The 22,148-nt window shown below is 46.3% G+C and overlaps 14 non-coding genes across 14 annotated transcripts; all 14 read right to left on the bottom strand.

Annotated features, from left to right (window-relative positions):
* Positions 1 to 1,162: 1,162 nt before the first annotated feature.
* On the bottom strand, positions 1,163 to 1,353 carry LOC142285701 (U2 spliceosomal RNA). The gene has a single exon (XR_012747047.1). It is a non-coding gene; the product is annotated as a U2 spliceosomal RNA (small nuclear RNA).
* A 1,387-nt stretch (positions 1,354 to 2,740) lies between these two features.
* LOC142285702 (U2 spliceosomal RNA) lies at positions 2,741 to 2,931 on the bottom strand. The gene has a single exon (XR_012747048.1). It is a non-coding gene; the product is annotated as a U2 spliceosomal RNA (small nuclear RNA).
* Positions 2,932 to 4,318: 1,387 nt separating this feature from the next.
* LOC142285703 (U2 spliceosomal RNA) lies at positions 4,319 to 4,509 on the bottom strand. Its single transcript, XR_012747049.1, has one exon. It is a non-coding gene; the product is annotated as a U2 spliceosomal RNA (small nuclear RNA).
* A 1,387-nt stretch (positions 4,510 to 5,896) lies between these two features.
* LOC142285704 (U2 spliceosomal RNA) lies at positions 5,897 to 6,087 on the bottom strand. The gene has a single exon (XR_012747050.1). It is a non-coding gene; the product is annotated as a U2 spliceosomal RNA (small nuclear RNA).
* A 1,387-nt stretch (positions 6,088 to 7,474) lies between these two features.
* LOC142285705 (U2 spliceosomal RNA) lies at positions 7,475 to 7,665 on the bottom strand. Its single transcript, XR_012747051.1, has one exon. It is a non-coding gene; the product is annotated as a U2 spliceosomal RNA (small nuclear RNA).
* A 1,387-nt stretch (positions 7,666 to 9,052) lies between these two features.
* Positions 9,053 to 9,243, bottom strand: LOC142285707 (U2 spliceosomal RNA). The gene has a single exon (XR_012747053.1). It is a non-coding gene; the product is annotated as a U2 spliceosomal RNA (small nuclear RNA).
* A 1,387-nt stretch (positions 9,244 to 10,630) lies between these two features.
* On the bottom strand, positions 10,631 to 10,821 carry LOC142285708 (U2 spliceosomal RNA). Its single transcript, XR_012747054.1, has one exon. It is a non-coding gene; the product is annotated as a U2 spliceosomal RNA (small nuclear RNA).
* A 1,387-nt stretch (positions 10,822 to 12,208) lies between these two features.
* On the bottom strand, positions 12,209 to 12,399 carry LOC142285709 (U2 spliceosomal RNA). The gene has a single exon (XR_012747055.1). It is a non-coding gene; the product is annotated as a U2 spliceosomal RNA (small nuclear RNA).
* Positions 12,400 to 13,786: 1,387 nt separating this feature from the next.
* Positions 13,787 to 13,977, bottom strand: LOC142285710 (U2 spliceosomal RNA). The gene has a single exon (XR_012747056.1). It is a non-coding gene; the product is annotated as a U2 spliceosomal RNA (small nuclear RNA).
* A 1,387-nt stretch (positions 13,978 to 15,364) lies between these two features.
* On the bottom strand, positions 15,365 to 15,555 carry LOC142285711 (U2 spliceosomal RNA). The gene has a single exon (XR_012747057.1). It is a non-coding gene; the product is annotated as a U2 spliceosomal RNA (small nuclear RNA).
* Positions 15,556 to 16,942: 1,387 nt separating this feature from the next.
* On the bottom strand, positions 16,943 to 17,133 carry LOC142285713 (U2 spliceosomal RNA). The gene has a single exon (XR_012747058.1). It is a non-coding gene; the product is annotated as a U2 spliceosomal RNA (small nuclear RNA).
* A 1,387-nt stretch (positions 17,134 to 18,520) lies between these two features.
* Positions 18,521 to 18,711, bottom strand: LOC142285714 (U2 spliceosomal RNA). Its single transcript, XR_012747059.1, has one exon. It is a non-coding gene; the product is annotated as a U2 spliceosomal RNA (small nuclear RNA).
* Positions 18,712 to 20,098: 1,387 nt separating this feature from the next.
* Positions 20,099 to 20,289, bottom strand: LOC142285715 (U2 spliceosomal RNA). Its single transcript, XR_012747060.1, has one exon. It is a non-coding gene; the product is annotated as a U2 spliceosomal RNA (small nuclear RNA).
* A 1,382-nt stretch (positions 20,290 to 21,671) lies between these two features.
* LOC142285716 (U2 spliceosomal RNA) lies at positions 21,672 to 21,862 on the bottom strand. Its single transcript, XR_012747061.1, has one exon. It is a non-coding gene; the product is annotated as a U2 spliceosomal RNA (small nuclear RNA).
* Between the last annotated feature and the right edge of the window lie 286 nt (positions 21,863 to 22,148).

Genomic DNA, 22,148 nt, shown 5'->3' on the forward strand with positions numbered 1-22,148 from the left:
ACTCCCCTCCCCCTTGCAGTCTTTCCAATTCACGATACAAAAAGACGGACAGGACAGGTTGCCTGACTTTCCGTCACTGCCACCCTTTGCCATCCTTACCCGTAGAAAGCCCTTTCATCATCCCCAAACCCTAATCTTTTCCCTTTCCTTCCCAGCCCCCAAACCCTGCCCTCTGTACCTTTCTCACCACCCGCTTCCCTTCTCCTGTCATCCCCCTACCACCCGGGAAAAAAAGAGATTGCCCCCTCCTTCCACTAGCCCACCCTCCCACCCAAAGAACAACTTCTTCTGCGCAGCTTGTTTTCTAGGCAGCAGCGCTATTGTGATGTCATCGGGGGGCATTGTGACAAGCCGCCAGTGTTCCGTCTCTTCATGTTGTGCACAGTTCAAACGGAAAATACATCAACAGGCAGACTACAGAAAAGCTTACTATCAAAGGTTAGAGGGGGGCTTTCTCAGAGGGCTTTTTACAGTTTTTCTATTCCCAATTAGCCGTTTAAGTGTACTTATTGAAAGTAGTAATTCTTTCATAGGCCGCCCTTTCTTAGTATTTGACGTTCCTTATATTGCGGTATGAGGCTTCGCAGTAGGTTGCAAACATTCATCACCCATGACTTTCCCCAATTGAGCTCAGAAGCTCAATGTCTATCATGACCTCTCTTTTAGAATGTCCAAGAGCAAGCAAACTATTCCTCCAGGAGAGGGCGCCAACAGACTACTAAAGAGATCATCATTACTCAAAGAAAACCCCAAAAACCAATGCATGATAGGAATAAACAGGTAACTTTCTTTGGAGTGGAAGCGGAGAGATCGCACCAGATGCCAATTCTAGATGTTATCACACCTGTGGTCACTGCAGCAGCAGGTGAATCCACTTTGTCCAAAAGGGATCTATTCCATTCAATTGCAAATGATCTAGATAAGACAGAGAACTGCAGCACGGGGACATAGCCGAGTTGGTCAGGTTGAGTGGTGATGAGTTTGCTATTTGGATGAATAAAGAAAGTCAAAAGTGTGAAAGATAAAAAACAAAAGGAGGAAGTGTGAAAAGTGAATGGGCCAAATTGAGGTGCATATGAAGACGTATGCTTTCTTCCAATTCATTAAATCGGGCTAATATGAATCAGGTGAATTGAGTTCTGCTTTTGGAAACTGGGTTAAGAAGGGGTGCACCGTTCCTGGAGGTACTGCAATACCAGGTCAATGCGTGGAGTGGACAGAGCAAGCTCTTTTTCCATCTCCCTGTTCTAAAAATCCATTTAATATATGGTCCCCAGATAGGGGACGTATCAGATATTAAACTGATAAGAACAGATACTACACTTGATCTTAGCCAAAAGGCCGAGAAGCGATAACCAGAATTGGTTTGGGCCTCGAGTGGCACCCTGGCCTATGCCGGACACATCTTAGGGAGAGAGAGCGAGAGGGAGACAAACCCACGCCTACACAAGACATTTTGTCACCCAAGCCAACCCTTGAAAAGGCTGCTTTGCAGAGCCAAAACAAGAAGAATGGTGCGTTTTGCAGCCGCCGCCCACTGCAATGAATCTGAATAACTCCTCCTTTAGGGCGCAAGCAACTCCCCTCCCCCTTGCAGTCTTTCCAATTCACGATACAAAAAGACGGACAGGACAGGTTGCCTGACTTTCCGTCACTGCCACCCTTTGCCATCCTTACCCGTAGAAAGCCCTTTCATCATCCCCAAACCCTAATCTTTTCCCTTTCCTTCCCAGCCCCCAAACCCTGCCCTCTGTACCTTTCTCACCACCCGCTTCCCTTCTCCTGTCATCCCCCTACCACCCGGGAAAAAAAGAGATTGCCCCCTCCTTCCACTAGCCCACCCTCCCACCCAAAGAACAACTTCTTCTGCGCAGCTTGTTTTCTAGGCAGCAGCGCTATTGTGATGTCATCGGGGGGCATTGTGACAAGCCGCCAGTGTTCCGTCTCTTCATGTTGTGCACAGTTCAAACGGAAAATACATCAACAGGCAGACTACAGAAAAGCTTACTATCAAAGGTTAGAGGGGGGCTTTCTCAGAGGGCTTTTTACAGTTTTTCTATTCCCAATTAGCCGTTTAAGTGTACTTATTGAAAGTAGTAATTCTTTCATAGGCCGCCCTTTCTTAGTATTTGACGTTCCTTATATTGCGGTATGAGGCTTCGCAGTAGGTTGCAAACATTCATCACCCATGACTTTCCCCAATTGAGCTCAGAAGCTCAATGTCTATCATGACCTCTCTTTTAGAATGTCCAAGAGCAAGCAAACTATTCCTCCAGGAGAGGGCGCCAACAGACTACTAAAGAGATCATCATTACTCAAAGAAAACCCCAAAAACCAATGCATGATAGGAATAAACAGGTAACTTTCTTTGGAGTGGAAGCGGAGAGATCGCACCAGATGCCAATTCTAGATGTTATCACACCTGTGGTCACTGCAGCAGCAGGTGAATCCACTTTGTCCAAAAGGGATCTATTCCATTCAATTGCAAATGATCTAGATAAGACAGAGAACTGCAGCACGGGGACATAGCCGAGTTGGTCAGGTTGAGTGGTGATGAGTTTGCTATTTGGATGAATAAAGAAAGTCAAAAGTGTGAAAGATAAAAAACAAAAGGAGGAAGTGTGAAAAGTGAATGGGCCAAATTGAGGTGCATATGAAGACGTATGCTTTCTTCCAATTCATTAAATCGGGCTAATATGAATCAGGTGAATTGAGTTCTGCTTTTGGAAACTGGGTTAAGAAGGGGTGCACCGTTCCTGGAGGTACTGCAATACCAGGTCAATGCGTGGAGTGGACAGAGCAAGCTCTTTTTCCATCTCCCTGTTCTAAAAATCCATTTAATATATGGTCCCCAGATAGGGGACGTATCAGATATTAAACTGATAAGAACAGATACTACACTTGATCTTAGCCAAAAGGCCGAGAAGCGATAACCAGAATTGGTTTGGGCCTCGAGTGGCACCCTGGCCTATGCCGGACACATCTTAGGGAGAGAGAGCGAGAGGGAGACAAACCCACGCCTACACAAGACATTTTGTCACCCAAGCCAACCCTTGAAAAGGCTGCTTTGCAGAGCCAAAACAAGAAGAATGGTGCGTTTTGCAGCCGCCGCCCACTGCAATGAATCTGAATAACTCCTCCTTTAGGGCGCAAGCAACTCCCCTCCCCCTTGCAGTCTTTCCAATTCACGATACAAAAAGACGGACAGGACAGGTTGCCTGACTTTCCGTCACTGCCACCCTTTGCCATCCTTACCCGTAGAAAGCCCTTTCATCATCCCCAAACCCTAATCTTTTCCCTTTCCTTCCCAGCCCCCAAACCCTGCCCTCTGTACCTTTCTCACCACCCGCTTCCCTTCTCCTGTCATCCCCCTACCACCCGGGAAAAAAAGAGATTGCCCCCTCCTTCCACTAGCCCACCCTCCCACCCAAAGAACAACTTCTTCTGCGCAGCTTGTTTTCTAGGCAGCAGCGCTATTGTGATGTCATCGGGGGGCATTGTGACAAGCCGCCAGTGTTCCGTCTCTTCATGTTGTGCACAGTTCAAACGGAAAATACATCAACAGGCAGACTACAGAAAAGCTTACTATCAAAGGTTAGAGGGGGGCTTTCTCAGAGGGCTTTTTACAGTTTTTCTATTCCCAATTAGCCGTTTAAGTGTACTTATTGAAAGTAGTAATTCTTTCATAGGCCGCCCTTTCTTAGTATTTGACGTTCCTTATATTGCGGTATGAGGCTTCGCAGTAGGTTGCAAACATTCATCACCCATGACTTTCCCCAATTGAGCTCAGAAGCTCAATGTCTATCATGACCTCTCTTTTAGAATGTCCAAGAGCAAGCAAACTATTCCTCCAGGAGAGGGCGCCAACAGACTACTAAAGAGATCATCATTACTCAAAGAAAACCCCAAAAACCAATGCATGATAGGAATAAACAGGTAACTTTCTTTGGAGTGGAAGCGGAGAGATCGCACCAGATGCCAATTCTAGATGTTATCACACCTGTGGTCACTGCAGCAGCAGGTGAATCCACTTTGTCCAAAAGGGATCTATTCCATTCAATTGCAAATGATCTAGATAAGACAGAGAACTGCAGCACGGGGACATAGCCGAGTTGGTCAGGTTGAGTGGTGATGAGTTTGCTATTTGGATGAATAAAGAAAGTCAAAAGTGTGAAAGATAAAAAACAAAAGGAGGAAGTGTGAAAAGTGAATGGGCCAAATTGAGGTGCATATGAAGACGTATGCTTTCTTCCAATTCATTAAATCGGGCTAATATGAATCAGGTGAATTGAGTTCTGCTTTTGGAAACTGGGTTAAGAAGGGGTGCACCGTTCCTGGAGGTACTGCAATACCAGGTCAATGCGTGGAGTGGACAGAGCAAGCTCTTTTTCCATCTCCCTGTTCTAAAAATCCATTTAATATATGGTCCCCAGATAGGGGACGTATCAGATATTAAACTGATAAGAACAGATACTACACTTGATCTTAGCCAAAAGGCCGAGAAGCGATAACCAGAATTGGTTTGGGCCTCGAGTGGCACCCTGGCCTATGCCGGACACATCTTAGGGAGAGAGAGCGAGAGGGAGACAAACCCACGCCTACACAAGACATTTTGTCACCCAAGCCAACCCTTGAAAAGGCTGCTTTGCAGAGCCAAAACAAGAAGAATGGTGCGTTTTGCAGCCGCCGCCCACTGCAATGAATCTGAATAACTCCTCCTTTAGGGCGCAAGCAACTCCCCTCCCCCTTGCAGTCTTTCCAATTCACGATACAAAAAGACGGACAGGACAGGTTGCCTGACTTTCCGTCACTGCCACCCTTTGCCATCCTTACCCGTAGAAAGCCCTTTCATCATCCCCAAACCCTAATCTTTTCCCTTTCCTTCCCAGCCCCCAAACCCTGCCCTCTGTACCTTTCTCACCACCCGCTTCCCTTCTCCTGTCATCCCCCTACCACCCGGGAAAAAAAGAGATTGCCCCCTCCTTCCACTAGCCCACCCTCCCACCCAAAGAACAACTTCTTCTGCGCAGCTTGTTTTCTAGGCAGCAGCGCTATTGTGATGTCATCGGGGGGCATTGTGACAAGCCGCCAGTGTTCCGTCTCTTCATGTTGTGCACAGTTCAAACGGAAAATACATCAACAGGCAGACTACAGAAAAGCTTACTATCAAAGGTTAGAGGGGGGCTTTCTCAGAGGGCTTTTTACAGTTTTTCTATTCCCAATTAGCCGTTTAAGTGTACTTATTGAAAGTAGTAATTCTTTCATAGGCCGCCCTTTCTTAGTATTTGACGTTCCTTATATTGCGGTATGAGGCTTCGCAGTAGGTTGCAAACATTCATCACCCATGACTTTCCCCAATTGAGCTCAGAAGCTCAATGTCTATCATGACCTCTCTTTTAGAATGTCCAAGAGCAAGCAAACTATTCCTCCAGGAGAGGGCGCCAACAGACTACTAAAGAGATCATCATTACTCAAAGAAAACCCCAAAAACCAATGCATGATAGGAATAAACAGGTAACTTTCTTTGGAGTGGAAGCGGAGAGATCGCACCAGATGCCAATTCTAGATGTTATCACACCTGTGGTCACTGCAGCAGCAGGTGAATCCACTTTGTCCAAAAGGGATCTATTCCATTCAATTGCAAATGATCTAGATAAGACAGAGAACTGCAGCACGGGGACATAGCCGAGTTGGTCAGGTTGAGTGGTGATGAGTTTGCTATTTGGATGAATAAAGAAAGTCAAAAGTGTGAAAGATAAAAAACAAAAGGAGGAAGTGTGAAAAGTGAATGGGCCAAATTGAGGTGCATATGAAGACGTATGCTTTCTTCCAATTCATTAAATCGGGCTAATATGAATCAGGTGAATTGAGTTCTGCTTTTGGAAACTGGGTTAAGAAGGGGTGCACCGTTCCTGGAGGTACTGCAATACCAGGTCAATGCGTGGAGTGGACAGAGCAAGCTCTTTTTCCATCTCCCTGTTCTAAAAATCCATTTAATATATGGTCCCCAGATAGGGGACGTATCAGATATTAAACTGATAAGAACAGATACTACACTTGATCTTAGCCAAAAGGCCGAGAAGCGATAACCAGAATTGGTTTGGGCCTCGAGTGGCACCCTGGCCTATGCCGGACACATCTTAGGGAGAGAGAGCGAGAGGGAGACAAACCCACGCCTACACAAGACATTTTGTCACCCAAGCCAACCCTTGAAAAGGCTGCTTTGCAGAGCCAAAACAAGAAGAATGGTGCGTTTTGCAGCCGCCGCCCACTGCAATGAATCTGAATAACTCCTCCTTTAGGGCGCAAGCAACTCCCCTCCCCCTTGCAGTCTTTCCAATTCACGATACAAAAAGACGGACAGGACAGGTTGCCTGACTTTCCGTCACTGCCACCCTTTGCCATCCTTACCCGTAGAAAGCCCTTTCATCATCCCCAAACCCTAATCTTTTCCCTTTCCTTCCCAGCCCCCAAACCCTGCCCTCTGTACCTTTCTCACCACCCGCTTCCCTTCTCCTGTCATCCCCCTACCACCCGGGAAAAAAAGAGATTGCCCCCTCCTTCCACTAGCCCACCCTCCCACCCAAAGAACAACTTCTTCTGCGCAGCTTGTTTTCTAGGCAGCAGCGCTATTGTGATGTCATCGGGGGGCATTGTGACAAGCCGCCAGTGTTCCGTCTCTTCATGTTGTGCACAGTTCAAACGGAAAATACATCAACAGGCAGACTACAGAAAAGCTTACTATCAAAGGTTAGAGGGGGGCTTTCTCAGAGGGCTTTTTACAGTTTTTCTATTCCCAATTAGCCGTTTAAGTGTACTTATTGAAAGTAGTAATTCTTTCATAGGCCGCCCTTTCTTAGTATTTGACGTTCCTTATATTGCGGTATGAGGCTTCGCAGTAGGTTGCAAACATTCATCACCCATGACTTTCCCCAATTGAGCTCAGAAGCTCAATGTCTATCATGACCTCTCTTTTAGAATGTCCAAGAGCAAGCAAACTATTCCTCCAGGAGAGGGCGCCAACAGACTACTAAAGAGATCATCATTACTCAAAGAAAACCCCAAAAACCAATGCATGATAGGAATAAACAGGTAACTTTCTTTGGAGTGGAAGCGGAGAGATCGCACCAGATGCCAATTCTAGATGTTATCACACCTGTGGTCACTGCAGCAGCAGGTGAATCCACTTTGTCCAAAAGGGATCTATTCCATTCAATTGCAAATGATCTAGATAAGACAGAGAACTGCAGCACGGGGACATAGCCGAGTTGGTCAGGTTGAGTGGTGATGAGTTTGCTATTTGGATGAATAAAGAAAGTCAAAAGTGTGAAAGATAAAAAACAAAAGGAGGAAGTGTGAAAAGTGAATGGGCCAAATTGAGGTGCATATGAAGACGTATGCTTTCTTCCAATTCATTAAATCGGGCTAATATGAATCAGGTGAATTGAGTTCTGCTTTTGGAAACTGGGTTAAGAAGGGGTGCACCGTTCCTGGAGGTACTGCAATACCAGGTCAATGCGTGGAGTGGACAGAGCAAGCTCTTTTTCCATCTCCCTGTTCTAAAAATCCATTTAATATATGGTCCCCAGATAGGGGACGTATCAGATATTAAACTGATAAGAACAGATACTACACTTGATCTTAGCCAAAAGGCCGAGAAGCGATAACCAGAATTGGTTTGGGCCTCGAGTGGCACCCTGGCCTATGCCGGACACATCTTAGGGAGAGAGAGCGAGAGGGAGACAAACCCACGCCTACACAAGACATTTTGTCACCCAAGCCAACCCTTGAAAAGGCTGCTTTGCAGAGCCAAAACAAGAAGAATGGTGCGTTTTGCAGCCGCCGCCCACTGCAATGAATCTGAATAACTCCTCCTTTAGGGCGCAAGCAACTCCCCTCCCCCTTGCAGTCTTTCCAATTCACGATACAAAAAGACGGACAGGACAGGTTGCCTGACTTTCCGTCACTGCCACCCTTTGCCATCCTTACCCGTAGAAAGCCCTTTCATCATCCCCAAACCCTAATCTTTTCCCTTTCCTTCCCAGCCCCCAAACCCTGCCCTCTGTACCTTTCTCACCACCCGCTTCCCTTCTCCTGTCATCCCCCTACCACCCGGGAAAAAAAGAGATTGCCCCCTCCTTCCACTAGCCCACCCTCCCACCCAAAGAACAACTTCTTCTGCGCAGCTTGTTTTCTAGGCAGCAGCGCTATTGTGATGTCATCGGGGGGCATTGTGACAAGCCGCCAGTGTTCCGTCTCTTCATGTTGTGCACAGTTCAAACGGAAAATACATCAACAGGCAGACTACAGAAAAGCTTACTATCAAAGGTTAGAGGGGGGCTTTCTCAGAGGGCTTTTTACAGTTTTTCTATTCCCAATTAGCCGTTTAAGTGTACTTATTGAAAGTAGTAATTCTTTCATAGGCCGCCCTTTCTTAGTATTTGACGTTCCTTATATTGCGGTATGAGGCTTCGCAGTAGGTTGCAAACATTCATCACCCATGACTTTCCCCAATTGAGCTCAGAAGCTCAATGTCTATCATGACCTCTCTTTTAGAATGTCCAAGAGCAAGCAAACTATTCCTCCAGGAGAGGGCGCCAACAGACTACTAAAGAGATCATCATTACTCAAAGAAAACCCCAAAAACCAATGCATGATAGGAATAAACAGGTAACTTTCTTTGGAGTGGAAGCGGAGAGATCGCACCAGATGCCAATTCTAGATGTTATCACACCTGTGGTCACTGCAGCAGCAGGTGAATCCACTTTGTCCAAAAGGGATCTATTCCATTCAATTGCAAATGATCTAGATAAGACAGAGAACTGCAGCACGGGGACATAGCCGAGTTGGTCAGGTTGAGTGGTGATGAGTTTGCTATTTGGATGAATAAAGAAAGTCAAAAGTGTGAAAGATAAAAAACAAAAGGAGGAAGTGTGAAAAGTGAATGGGCCAAATTGAGGTGCATATGAAGACGTATGCTTTCTTCCAATTCATTAAATCGGGCTAATATGAATCAGGTGAATTGAGTTCTGCTTTTGGAAACTGGGTTAAGAAGGGGTGCACCGTTCCTGGAGGTACTGCAATACCAGGTCAATGCGTGGAGTGGACAGAGCAAGCTCTTTTTCCATCTCCCTGTTCTAAAAATCCATTTAATATATGGTCCCCAGATAGGGGACGTATCAGATATTAAACTGATAAGAACAGATACTACACTTGATCTTAGCCAAAAGGCCGAGAAGCGATAACCAGAATTGGTTTGGGCCTCGAGTGGCACCCTGGCCTATGCCGGACACATCTTAGGGAGAGAGAGCGAGAGGGAGACAAACCCACGCCTACACAAGACATTTTGTCACCCAAGCCAACCCTTGAAAAGGCTGCTTTGCAGAGCCAAAACAAGAAGAATGGTGCGTTTTGCAGCCGCCGCCCACTGCAATGAATCTGAATAACTCCTCCTTTAGGGCGCAAGCAACTCCCCTCCCCCTTGCAGTCTTTCCAATTCACGATACAAAAAGACGGACAGGACAGGTTGCCTGACTTTCCGTCACTGCCACCCTTTGCCATCCTTACCCGTAGAAAGCCCTTTCATCATCCCCAAACCCTAATCTTTTCCCTTTCCTTCCCAGCCCCCAAACCCTGCCCTCTGTACCTTTCTCACCACCCGCTTCCCTTCTCCTGTCATCCCCCTACCACCCGGGAAAAAAAGAGATTGCCCCCTCCTTCCACTAGCCCACCCTCCCACCCAAAGAACAACTTCTTCTGCGCAGCTTGTTTTCTAGGCAGCAGCGCTATTGTGATGTCATCGGGGGGCATTGTGACAAGCCGCCAGTGTTCCGTCTCTTCATGTTGTGCACAGTTCAAACGGAAAATACATCAACAGGCAGACTACAGAAAAGCTTACTATCAAAGGTTAGAGGGGGGCTTTCTCAGAGGGCTTTTTACAGTTTTTCTATTCCCAATTAGCCGTTTAAGTGTACTTATTGAAAGTAGTAATTCTTTCATAGGCCGCCCTTTCTTAGTATTTGACGTTCCTTATATTGCGGTATGAGGCTTCGCAGTAGGTTGCAAACATTCATCACCCATGACTTTCCCCAATTGAGCTCAGAAGCTCAATGTCTATCATGACCTCTCTTTTAGAATGTCCAAGAGCAAGCAAACTATTCCTCCAGGAGAGGGCGCCAACAGACTACTAAAGAGATCATCATTACTCAAAGAAAACCCCAAAAACCAATGCATGATAGGAATAAACAGGTAACTTTCTTTGGAGTGGAAGCGGAGAGATCGCACCAGATGCCAATTCTAGATGTTATCACACCTGTGGTCACTGCAGCAGCAGGTGAATCCACTTTGTCCAAAAGGGATCTATTCCATTCAATTGCAAATGATCTAGATAAGACAGAGAACTGCAGCACGGGGACATAGCCGAGTTGGTCAGGTTGAGTGGTGATGAGTTTGCTATTTGGATGAATAAAGAAAGTCAAAAGTGTGAAAGATAAAAAACAAAAGGAGGAAGTGTGAAAAGTGAATGGGCCAAATTGAGGTGCATATGAAGACGTATGCTTTCTTCCAATTCATTAAATCGGGCTAATATGAATCAGGTGAATTGAGTTCTGCTTTTGGAAACTGGGTTAAGAAGGGGTGCACCGTTCCTGGAGGTACTGCAATACCAGGTCAATGCGTGGAGTGGACAGAGCAAGCTCTTTTTCCATCTCCCTGTTCTAAAAATCCATTTAATATATGGTCCCCAGATAGGGGACGTATCAGATATTAAACTGATAAGAACAGATACTACACTTGATCTTAGCCAAAAGGCCGAGAAGCGATAACCAGAATTGGTTTGGGCCTCGAGTGGCACCCTGGCCTATGCCGGACACATCTTAGGGAGAGAGAGCGAGAGGGAGACAAACCCACGCCTACACAAGACATTTTGTCACCCAAGCCAACCCTTGAAAAGGCTGCTTTGCAGAGCCAAAACAAGAAGAATGGTGCGTTTTGCAGCCGCCGCCCACTGCAATGAATCTGAATAACTCCTCCTTTAGGGCGCAAGCAACTCCCCTCCCCCTTGCAGTCTTTCCAATTCACGATACAAAAAGACGGACAGGACAGGTTGCCTGACTTTCCGTCACTGCCACCCTTTGCCATCCTTACCCGTAGAAAGCCCTTTCATCATCCCCAAACCCTAATCTTTTCCCTTTCCTTCCCAGCCCCCAAACCCTGCCCTCTGTACCTTTCTCACCACCCGCTTCCCTTCTCCTGTCATCCCCCTACCACCCGGGAAAAAAAGAGATTGCCCCCTCCTTCCACTAGCCCACCCTCCCACCCAAAGAACAACTTCTTCTGCGCAGCTTGTTTTCTAGGCAGCAGCGCTATTGTGATGTCATCGGGGGGCATTGTGACAAGCCGCCAGTGTTCCGTCTCTTCATGTTGTGCACAGTTCAAACGGAAAATACATCAACAGGCAGACTACAGAAAAGCTTACTATCAAAGGTTAGAGGGGGGCTTTCTCAGAGGGCTTTTTACAGTTTTTCTATTCCCAATTAGCCGTTTAAGTGTACTTATTGAAAGTAGTAATTCTTTCATAGGCCGCCCTTTCTTAGTATTTGACGTTCCTTATATTGCGGTATGAGGCTTCGCAGTAGGTTGCAAACATTCATCACCCATGACTTTCCCCAATTGAGCTCAGAAGCTCAATGTCTATCATGACCTCTCTTTTAGAATGTCCAAGAGCAAGCAAACTATTCCTCCAGGAGAGGGCGCCAACAGACTACTAAAGAGATCATCATTACTCAAAGAAAACCCCAAAAACCAATGCATGATAGGAATAAACAGGTAACTTTCTTTGGAGTGGAAGCGGAGAGATCGCACCAGATGCCAATTCTAGATGTTATCACACCTGTGGTCACTGCAGCAGCAGGTGAATCCACTTTGTCCAAAAGGGATCTATTCCATTCAATTGCAAATGATCTAGATAAGACAGAGAACTGCAGCACGGGGACATAGCCGAGTTGGTCAGGTTGAGTGGTGATGAGTTTGCTATTTGGATGAATAAAGAAAGTCAAAAGTGTGAAAGATAAAAAACAAAAGGAGGAAGTGTGAAAAGTGAATGGGCCAAATTGAGGTGCATATGAAGACGTATGCTTTCTTCCAATTCATTAAATCGGGCTAATATGAATCAGGTGAATTGAGTTCTGCTTTTGGAAACTGGGTTAAGAAGGGGTGCACCGTTCCTGGAGGTACTGCAATACCAGGTCAATGCGTGGAGTGGACAGAGCAAGCTCTTTTTCCATCTCCCTGTTCTAAAAATCCATTTAATATATGGTCCCCAGATAGGGGACGTATCAGATATTAAACTGATAAGAACAGATACTACACTTGATCTTAGCCAAAAGGCCGAGAAGCGATAACCAGAATTGGTTTGGGCCTCGAGTGGCACCCTGGCCTATGCCGGACACATCTTAGGGAGAGAGAGCGAGAGGGAGACAAACCCACGCCTACACAAGACATTTTGTCACCCAAGCCAACCCTTGAAAAGGCTGCTTTGCAGAGCCAAAACAAGAAGAATGGTGCGTTTTGCAGCCGCCGCCCACTGCAATGAATCTGAATAACTCCTCCTTTAGGGCGCAAGCAACTCCCCTCCCCCTTGCAGTCTTTCCAATTCACGATACAAAAAGACGGACAGGACAGGTTGCCTGACTTTCCGTCACTGCCACCCTTTGCCATCCTTACCCGTAGAAAGCCCTTTCATCATCCCCAAACCCTAATCTTTTCCCTTTCCTTCCCAGCCCCCAAACCCTGCCCTCTGTACCTTTCTCACCACCCGCTTCCCTTCTCCTGTCATCCCCCTACCACCCGGGAAAAAAAGAGATTGCCCCCTCCTTCCACTAGCCCACCCTCCCACCCAAAGAACAACTTCTTCTGCGCAGCTTGTTTTCTAGGCAGCAGCGCTATTGTGATGTCATCGGGGGGCATTGTGACAAGCCGCCAGTGTTCCGTCTCTTCATGTTGTGCACAGTTCAAACGGAAAATACATCAACAGGCAGACTACAGAAAAGCTTACTATCAAAGGTTAGAGGGGGGCTTTCTCAGAGGGCTTTTTACAGTTTTTCTATTCCCAATTAGCCGTTTAAGTGTACTTATTGAAAGTAGTAATTCTTTCATAGGCCGCCCTTTCTTAGTATTTGACGTTCCTTATATTGCGGTATGAGGCTTCGCAGTAGGTTGCAAACATTCATCACCCATGACTTTCCCCAATTGAGCTCAGAAGCTCAATGTCTATCATGACCTCTCTTTTAGAATGTCCAAGAGCAAGCAAACTATTCCTCCAGGAGAGGGCGCCAACAGACTACTAAAGAGATCATCATTACTCAAAGAAAACCCCAAAAACCAATGCATGATAGGAATAAACAGGTAACTTTCTTTGGAGTGGAAGCGGAGAGATCGCACCAGATGCCAATTCTAGATGTTATCACACCTGTGGTCACTGCAGCAGCAGGTGAATCCACTTTGTCCAAAAGGGATCTATTCCATTCAATTGCAAATGATCTAGATAAGACAGAGAACTGCAGCACGGGGACATAGCCGAGTTGGTCAGGTTGAGTGGTGATGAGTTTGCTATTTGGATGAATAAAGAAAGTCAAAAGTGTGAAAGATAAAAAACAAAAGGAGGAAGTGTGAAAAGTGAATGGGCCAAATTGAGGTGCATATGAAGACGTATGCTTTCTTCCAATTCATTAAATCGGGCTAATATGAATCAGGTGAATTGAGTTCTGCTTTTGGAAACTGGGTTAAGAAGGGGTGCACCGTTCCTGGAGGTACTGCAATACCAGGTCAATGCGTGGAGTGGACAGAGCAAGCTCTTTTTCCATCTCCCTGTTCTAAAAATCCATTTAATATATGGTCCCCAGATAGGGGACGTATCAGATATTAAACTGATAAGAACAGATACTACACTTGATCTTAGCCAAAAGGCCGAGAAGCGATAACCAGAATTGGTTTGGGCCTCGAGTGGCACCCTGGCCTATGCCGGACACATCTTAGGGAGAGAGAGCGAGAGGGAGACAAACCCACGCCTACACAAGACATTTTGTCACCCAAGCCAACCCTTGAAAAGGCTGCTTTGCAGAGCCAAAACAAGAAGAATGGTGCGTTTTGCAGCCGCCGCCCACTGCAATGAATCTGAATAACTCCTCCTTTAGGGCGCAAGCAACTCCCCTCCCCCTTGCAGTCTTTCCAATTCACGATACAAAAAGACGGACAGGACAGGTTGCCTGACTTTCCGTCACTGCCACCCTTTGCCATCCTTACCCGTAGAAAGCCCTTTCATCATCCCCAAACCCTAATCTTTTCCCTTTCCTTCCCAGCCCCCAAACCCTGCCCTCTGTACCTTTCTCACCACCCGCTTCCCTTCTCCTGTCATCCCCCTACCACCCGGGAAAAAAAGAGATTGCCCCCTCCTTCCACTAGCCCACCCTCCCACCCAAAGAACAACTTCTTCTGCGCAGCTTGTTTTCTAGGCAGCAGCGCTATTGTGATGTCATCGGGGGGCATTGTGACAAGCCGCCAGTGTTCCGTCTCTTCATGTTGTGCACAGTTCAAACGGAAAATACATCAACAGGCAGACTACAGAAAAGCTTACTATCAAAGGTTAGAGGGGGGCTTTCTCAGAGGGCTTTTTACAGTTTTTCTATTCCCAATTAGCCGTTTAAGTGTACTTATTGAAAGTAGTAATTCTTTCATAGGCCGCCCTTTCTTAGTATTTGACGTTCCTTATATTGCGGTATGAGGCTTCGCAGTAGGTTGCAAACATTCATCACCCATGACTTTCCCCAATTGAGCTCAGAAGCTCAATGTCTATCATGACCTCTCTTTTAGAATGTCCAAGAGCAAGCAAACTATTCCTCCAGGAGAGGGCGCCAACAGACTACTAAAGAGATCATCATTACTCAAAGAAAACCCCAAAAACCAATGCATGATAGGAATAAACAGGTAACTTTCTTTGGAGTGGAAGCGGAGAGATCGCACCAGATGCCAATTCTAGATGTTATCACACCTGTGGTCACTGCAGCAGCAGGTGAATCCACTTTGTCCAAAAGGGATCTATTCCATTCAATTGCAAATGATCTAGATAAGACAGAGAACTGCAGCACGGGGACATAGCCGAGTTGGTCAGGTTGAGTGGTGATGAGTTTGCTATTTGGATGAATAAAGAAAGTCAAAAGTGTGAAAGATAAAAAACAAAAGGAGGAAGTGTGAAAAGTGAATGGGCCAAATTGAGGTGCATATGAAGACGTATGCTTTCTTCCAATTCATTAAATCGGGCTAATATGAATCAGGTGAATTGAGTTCTGCTTTTGGAAACTGGGTTAAGAAGGGGTGCACCGTTCCTGGAGGTACTGCAATACCAGGTCAATGCGTGGAGTGGACAGAGCAAGCTCTTTTTCCATCTCCCTGTTCTAAAAATCCATTTAATATATGGTCCCCAGATAGGGGACGTATCAGATATTAAACTGATAAGAACAGATACTACACTTGATCTTAGCCAAAAGGCCGAGAAGCGATAACCAGAATTGGTTTGGGCCTCGAGTGGCACCCTGGCCTATGCCGGACACATCTTAGGGAGAGAGAGCGAGAGGGAGACAAACCCACGCCTACACAAGACATTTTGTCACCCAAGCCAACCCTTGAAAAGGCTGCTTTGCAGAGCCAAAACAAGAAGAATGGTGCGTTTTGCAGCCGCCGCCCACTGCAATGAATCTGAATAACTCCTCCTTTAGGGCGCAAGCAACTCCCCTCCCCCTTGCAGTCTTTCCAATTCACGATACAAAAAGACGGACAGGACAGGTTGCCTGACTTTCCGTCACTGCCACCCTTTGCCATCCTTACCCGTAGAAAGCCCTTTCATCATCCCCAAACCCTAATCTTTTCCCTTTCCTTCCCAGCCCCCAAACCCTGCCCTCTGTACCTTTCTCACCACCCGCTTCCCTTCTCCTGTCATCCCCCTACCACCCGGGAAAAAAAGAGATTGCCCCCTCCTTCCACTAGCCCACCCTCCCACCCAAAGAACAACTTCTTCTGCGCAGCTTGTTTTCTAGGCAGCAGCGCTATTGTGATGTCATCGGGGGGCATTGTGACAAGCCGCCAGTGTTCCGTCTCTTCATGTTGTGCACAGTTCAAACGGAAAATACATCAACAGGCAGACTACAGAAAAGCTTACTATCAAAGGTTAGAGGGGGGCTTTCTCAGAGGGCTTTTTACAGTTTTTCTATTCCCAATTAGCCGTTTAAGTGTACTTATTGAAAGTAGTAATTCTTTCATAGGCCGCCCTTTCTTAGTATTTGACGTTCCTTATATTGCGGTATGAGGCTTCGCAGTAGGTTGCAAACATTCATCACCCATGACTTTCCCCAATTGAGCTCAGAAGCTCAATGTCTATCATGACCTCTCTTTTAGAATGTCCAAGAGCAAGCAAACTATTCCTCCAGGAGAGGGCGCCAACAGACTACTAAAGAGATCATCATTACTCAAAGAAAACCCCAAAAACCAATGCATGATAGGAATAAACAGGTAACTTTCTTTGGAGTGGAAGCGGAGAGATCGCACCAGATGCCAATTCTAGATGTTATCACACCTGTGGTCACTGCAGCAGCAGGTGAATCCACTTTGTCCAAAAGGGATCTATTCCATTCAATTGCAAATGATCTAGATAAGACAGAGAACTGCAGCACGGGGACATAGCCGAGTTGGTCAGGTTGAGTGGTGATGAGTTTGCTATTTGGATGAATAAAGAAAGTCAAAAGTGTGAAAGATAAAAAACAAAAGGAGGAAGTGTGAAAAGTGAATGGGCCAAATTGAGGTGCATATGAAGACGTATGCTTTCTTCCAATTCATTAAATCGGGCTAATATGAATCAGGTGAATTGAGTTCTGCTTTTGGAAACTGGGTTAAGAAGGGGTGCACCGTTCCTGGAGGTACTGCAATACCAGGTCAATGCGTGGAGTGGACAGAGCAAGCTCTTTTTCCATCTCCCTGTTCTAAAAATCCATTTAATATATGGTCCCCAGATAGGGGACGTATCAGATATTAAACTGATAAGAACAGATACTACACTTGATCTTAGCCAAAAGGCCGAGAAGCGATAACCAGAATTGGTTTGGGCCTCGAGTGGCACCCTGGCCTATGCCGGACACATCTTAGGGAGAGAGAGCGAGAGGGAGACAAACCCACGCCTACACAAGACATTTTGTCACCCAAGCCAACCCTTGAAAAGGCTGCTTTGCAGAGCCAAAACAAGAAGAATGGTGCGTTTTGCAGCCGCCGCCCACTGCAATGAATCTGAATAACTCCTCCTTTAGGGCGCAAGCAACTCCCCTCCCCCTTGCAGTCTTTCCAATTCACGATACAAAAAGACGGACAGGACAGGTTGCCTGACTTTCCGTCACTGCCACCCTTTGCCATCCTTACCCGTAGAAAGCCCTTTCATCATCCCCAAACCCTAATCTTTTCCCTTTCCTTCCCAGCCCCCAAACCCTGCCCTCTGTACCTTTCTCACCACCCGCTTCCCTTCTCCTGTCATCCCCCTACCACCCGGGAAAAAAAGAGATTGCCCCCTCCTTCCACTAGCCCACCCTCCCACCCAAAGAACAACTTCTTCTGCGCAGCTTGTTTTCTAGGCAGCAGCGCTATTGTGATGTCATCGGGGGGCATTGTGACAAGCCGCCAGTGTTCCGTCTCTTCATGTTGTGCACAGTTCAAACGGAAAATACATCAACAGGCAGACTACAGAAAAGCTTACTATCAAAGGTTAGAGGGGGGCTTTCTCAGAGGGCTTTTTACAGTTTTTCTATTCCCAATTAGCCGTTTAAGTGTACTTATTGAAAGTAGTAATTCTTTCATAGGCCGCCCTTTCTTAGTATTTGACGTTCCTTATATTGCGGTATGAGGCTTCGCAGTAGGTTGCAAACATTCATCACCCATGACTTTCCCCAATTGAGCTCAGAAGCTCAATGTCTATCATGACCTCTCTTTTAGAATGTCCAAGAGCAAGCAAACTATTCCTCCAGGAGAGGGCGCCAACAGACTACTAAAGAGATCATCATTACTCAAAGAAAACCCCAAAAACCAATGCATGATAGGAATAAACAGGTAACTTTCTTTGGAGTGGAAGCGGAGAGATCGCACCAGATGCCAATTCTAGATGTTATCACACCTGTGGTCACTGCAGCAGCAGGTGAATCCACTTTGTCCAAAAGGGATCTATTCCATTCAATTGCAAATGATCTAGATAAGACAGAGAACTGCAGCACGGGGACATAGCCGAGTTGGTCAGGTTGAGTGGTGATGAGTTTGCTATTTGGATGAATAAAGAAAGTCAAAAGTGTGAAAGATAAAAAACAAAAGGAGGAAGTGTGAAAAGTGAATGGGCCAAATTGAGGTGCATATGAAGACGTATGCTTTCTTCCAATTCATTAAATCGGGCTAATATGAATCAGGTGAATTGAGTTCTGCTTTTGGAAACTGGGTTAAGAAGGGGTGCACCGTTCCTGGAGGTACTGCAATACCAGGTCAATGCGTGGAGTGGACAGAGCAAGCTCTTTTTCCATCTCCCTGTTCTAAAAATCCATTTAATATATGGTCCCCAGATAGGGGACGTATCAGATATTAAACTGATAAGAACAGATACTACACTTGATCTTAGCCAAAAGGCCGAGAAGCGATAACCAGAATTGGTTTGGGCCTCGAGTGGCACCCTGGCCTATGCCGGACACATCTTAGGGAGAGAGAGCGAGAGGGAGACAAACCCACGCCTACACAAGACATTTTGTCACCCAAGCCAACCCTTGAAAAGGCTGCTTTGCAGAGCCAAAACAAGAAGAATGGTGCGTTTTGCAGCCGCCGCCCACTGCAATGAATCTGAATAACTCCTCCTTTAGGGCGCAAGCAACTCCCCTCCCCCTTGCAGTCTTTCCAATTCACGATACAAAAAGACGGACAGGACAGGTTGCCTGACTTTCCGTCACTGCCACCCTTTGCCATCCTTACCCGTAGAAAGCCCTTTCATCATCCCCAAACCCTAATCTTTTCCCTTTCCTTCCCAGCCCCCAAACCCTGCCCTCTGTACCTTTCTCACCACCCGCTTCCCTTCTCCTGTCATCCCCCTACCACCCGGGAAAAAAAGAGATTGCCCCCTCCTTCCACTAGCCCACCCTCCCACCCAAAGAACAACTTCTTCTGCGCAGCTTGTTTTCTAGGCAGCAGCGCTATTGTGATGTCATCGGGGGGCATTGTGACAAGCCGCCAGTGTTCCGTCTCTTCATGTTGTGCACAGTTCAAACGGAAAATACATCAACAGGCAGACTACAGAAAAGCTTACTATCAAAGGTTAGAGGGGGGCTTTCTCAGAGGGCTTTTTACAGTTTTTCTATTCCCAATTAGCCGTTTAAGTGTACTTATTGAAAGTAGTAATTCTTTCATAGGCCGCCCTTTCTTAGTATTTGACGTTCCTTATATTGCGGTATGAGGCTTCGCAGTAGGTTGCAAACATTCATCACCCATGACTTTCCCCAATTGAGCTCAGAAGCTCAATGTCTATCATGACCTCTCTTTTAGAATGTCCAAGAGCAAGCAAACTATTCCTCCAGGAGAGGGCGCCAACAGACTACTAAAGAGATCATCATTACTCAAAGAAAACCCCAAAAACCAATGCATGATAGGAATAAACAGGTAACTTTCTTTGGAGTGGAAGCGGAGAGATCGCACCAGATGCCAATTCTAGATGTTATCACACCTGTGGTCACTGCAGCAGCAGGTGAATCCACTTTGTCCAAAAGGGATCTATTCCATTCAATTGCAAATGATCTAGATAAGACAGAGAACTGCAGCACGGGGACATAGCCGAGTTGGTCAGGTTGAGTGGTGATGAGTTTGCTATTTGGATGAATAAAGAAAGTCAAAAGTGTGAAAGATAAAAAACAAAAGGAGGAAGTGTGAAAAGTGAATGGGCCAAATTGAGGTGCATATGAAGACGTATGCTTTCTTCCAATTCATTAAATCGGGCTAATATGAATCAGGTGAATTGAGTTCTGCTTTTGGAAACTGGGTTAAGAAGGGGTGCACCGTTCCTGGAGGTACTGCAATACCAGGTCAATGCGTGGAGTGGACAGAGCAAGCTCTTTTTCCATCTCCCTGTTCTAAAAATCCATTTAATATATGGTCCCCAGATAGGGGACGTATCAGATATTAAACTGATAAGAACAGATACTACACTTGATCTTAGCCAAAAGGCCGAGAAGCGATAACCAGAATTGGTTTGGGCCTCGAGTGGCACCCTGGCCTATGCCGGACACATCTTAGGGAGAGAGAGCGAGAGGGAGACAAACCCACGCCTACACAAGACATTTTGTCACCCAAGCCAACCCTTGAAAAGGCTGCTTTGCAGAGCCAAAACAAGAAGAATGGTGCGTTTTGCAGCCGCCGCCCACTGCAATGAATCTGAATAACTCCTCCTTTAGGGCGCAAGCAACTCCCCTCCCCCTTGCAGTCTTTCCAATTCACGATACAAAAAGACGGACAGGACAGGTTGCCTGACTTTCCGTCACTGCCACCCTTTGCATCCTTACCCGTAGAAAGCCCTTTCATCATCCCCAAACCCTAATCTTTTCCCTTTCCTTCCAGCCCCAAACCCTGCCCTCTGTACCTTTCTCACCACCCGCTTCCCTTCTCCTGTCATCCCCCTACCACCCGGGAAAAAAAGAGATTGCCCCCTCCTTCCACTAGCCCACCCTCCCACCCAAAGAACAACTTCTTCTGCGCAGCTTGTTTTCTAGGCAGCAGCGCTATTGTGATGTCATCGGGGGGCATTGTGACAAGCCGCCAGTGTTCCGTCTCTTCATGTTGTGCACAGTTCAAACGGAAAATACATCAACAGGCAGACTACAGAAAAGCTTACTATCAAAGGTTAGAGGGGGGCTTTCTCAGAGGCTTTTTACAGTTTTTCTATTCCCAATTAGCCGTTTAAGTGTACTTATTGAAAGTAGTAATTCTTTCATAGGCCGCCCTTTCTTAGTATTTGACGTTCCTTATATTGCGGTATGAGGCTTCGCAGTAGGTTGCAAACATTCATCACCCATGACTTTCCCCAATTGAGCTCAGAAGCTCAATGTCTATCATGACCTCTCTTTTAGAATGTCCAAGAGCAAGCAAACTATTCCTCCAGGAGAGGGCGCCAACAGACTACTAAAGAGATCATCATTACTCAAAGAAAACCCCAAAACCAATGCATGATAGGAATAAACAGGTAACTTTCTTTGGAGTGGAAGCGGAGAGATCGCACCAGATGCCAATTCTAGATGTTATCACACCTGTGGTCACTGCAGCAGCAGGTGAATCCACTTTGTCCAAAAGGGATCTATTCCATTCAATTGCAAATGATCTAGATAAGACAGAGAACTGCAGCACGGGGACATAGCCGAGTTGGTCAGGTTGAGTGGTGATGAGTTTGCTATTTGGATGAATAAAGAAAGTCAAAAGTGTGAAAGATAAAAAACAAAAGGAGGAAGTGTGAAAAGTGAATGGGCCAAATTGAGGTGCATATGAAGACGTATGCTTTCTTCCAATTCATTAAATCGGGCTAATATGAATCAGGTGAATTGAGTTCTGCTTTTGGAAACTGGGTTAAGAAGGGGTGCACCGTTCCTGGAGGTACTGCAATACCAGGTCAATGCGTGGAGTGGACAGAGCAAGCTCTTTTTCCATCTCCCTGTTCTAAAAATCCATTTAATATATGGTCCCCAGATAGGGGACGTATCAGATATTAAACTGATAAGAACAGATACTACACTTGATCTTAGCCAAAAGGCCGAGAAGCGATAACCAGAATTGGTTTGGGCCTCGAGTGCACCCTGGCCTATGCCGGACACATCTTAGGGAGAGAGAGCGAGAGGGAGACAAACCCACGCCTACACAAGACATTTTGTCACCCAAGCCAACCCTTGAAAAGGCTGCTTTGCAGAGCCAAAACAAGAAGAATGGTGCGTTTTGCAGCCGCCGCCCACTGCAATGAATCTGAATAACTCCTCCTTTAGGGCGCAAGCAACTCCCCTCCCCCTTGCAGTCTTTCCAATTCACGATACAAAAAGACGGACAGGACAGGTTGC

This window comes from Anomaloglossus baeobatrachus, unplaced genomic scaffold, assembly GCF_048569485.1.
Source record: "Anomaloglossus baeobatrachus isolate aAnoBae1 unplaced genomic scaffold, aAnoBae1.hap1 Scaffold_615, whole genome shotgun sequence".
Lineage (NCBI taxonomy): Eukaryota > Metazoa > Chordata > Amphibia > Anura > Aromobatidae > Anomaloglossus > Anomaloglossus baeobatrachus.